At 39.7% G+C, this 1,734-nt stretch overlaps 1 pseudogene; it reads right to left on the bottom strand.

Moving 5' to 3' along the window:
• Nucleotides 1-339: 339 nt before the first annotated feature.
• Nucleotides 340-433, bottom strand: LOC147503717 (small nucleolar RNA R71; annotated as a pseudogene).
• Between the last annotated feature and the right edge of the window lie 1,301 nt (nt 434-1,734).

Here is a 1,734-nt window from a genome sequence, read left to right as displayed (position 1 = left end):
CCAAAGATATGGTCTTCGGAAGTTCTGCTGACTTTTGTTCCTTTATCTTGCTAAAGTGGCACATTTCTGCACATAATGGACTTTGAAGCCTGAAATGCATAAAAACACGTAATCAGTATTAACTCTTACTTATTATTCACATAATTGGTCTAACAGTATGATTATTAAGGGGTTAAAACTACAGTTTTGGGCTCTTATCAGTATTCCCTTTCACCTTAGCCGATAAGGCGGCGTCTTGGTTAACTGCCCAAACGCCTAATTCTGTGGACTCGAGGCTAAACTTGTTCATTGTTTATGGAACATTTTACCCACCCCTAAAGACGGATGAGATGCTTTCCAAGATTCATTTCTTTTTCGACAAAATCCTCATGAATCATTTTGAGGCTTGGAATCGTTTCACCGATCTCCTTATAGAGTGTCCACATCATAATTTATTTAAAGAACCGTTAGTTAAATTGCCTTTTCAAAGGACTTCTACACCACCATAAAGAAGTCCTAGACATAATGAATGGGGGTAGTTTCTTAAGTAAAGGAGCCCGAGAGGCATATAAATTTTTGGAAGATCGGACTAAAGCGTAATAATAATTGGGGGTAGTGAGGATTATTCCCGCTCGCTAGTTCTTCTTCAAATGAGTTAAGGCTACCAACGGTATGTTTGAGGTTAAATAAGATCCCGAGCTTAAAACTCTAATTGAATCCCTCACAAAAAGGTAGAGGCCATTTCTGTACAACAAAAGCCAATCCCGTCATGAATGTAAATTCAAATCCATGTAGTTTCTGTTGGAGCCCCGAAGCATCCCGACTCCCAATCGTCCCTATAGCCTATGAACCGGCTTGTTCCATTAATAGTGAACCTAAGCCCTTGGAGACAAAATCCCAACCGGTTGGAGAAATAACCAAAAGCGTCACACCTCAAGGGTACAATAATCAATATGTTAGGCTACACGACGGCTTTAACCAAGCCCCACTATGACAAGGGCGATGGGGGTAATTTTAATAATTATAACAACCAAGTGCAACCTCGTCAAGGTCAAGCACAAAGTCAAGGTAGTTATAATAATTATAACGCTAATAGAGGTATCGTTCGGTAAATAATAACTATCAAAATCCACCCATAAATAATTCACGTGAAATAGTTCAATCCACACCACCCGTGACTACTACACCCACATAACCGGATCGTCTTGACACCTTCATACAACCGAGCCAAAAACTTTTCCAAACCATGGCTCAATCTAACTAACAATGCCTTCTACAATCCGTTAATAATTTAACCAAACAGTTGGCTCAAGATAAAGCCTAACCCAAAGGTGTGTTGCCAGGTCACGAAATACCTAATCCTAAAACAACAAATACAGCCTTTGAGGTAACCGATAATACTAGTAATGAGTATGAAAATGTAGGTGAGCTAAAGGCCATCACCACTCTCCGTTCTGGCAGAGTGGTTGATAACAAAGTAACTATGCCTATAGTTACCCCACCAATAGCCCCTACACCTGCTATATTACTAGATACCGAAATAGAAATTGAAGAGCCTACCACTGTAGAGGTACCAGTTACAACAAAACCTAAGAAACAGGAAGCCACGGTTAAACATCCAGGTAATACCATTGCTAAATATAGACAGAAACCACCGTTTCCACAAAAATTAGCCATGTTAACTAGGGATACAAATTATGAGGAGATTAGGGATGTTTTCAAGAATCTAACTATAAACCTTCCCTTCCTCGAAGC

The sequence above is a fragment of the Coptis chinensis genome, chromosome 4, assembly GCF_015680905.1.
Source record: "Coptis chinensis isolate HL-2020 chromosome 4, ASM1568090v1, whole genome shotgun sequence".
NCBI lineage: Eukaryota > Viridiplantae > Streptophyta > Magnoliopsida > Ranunculales > Ranunculaceae > Coptis > Coptis chinensis.
The sequence above is the reverse complement of the archived record's forward strand: the minus strand, read 5'-3'. Positions and strand labels throughout refer to the sequence as shown.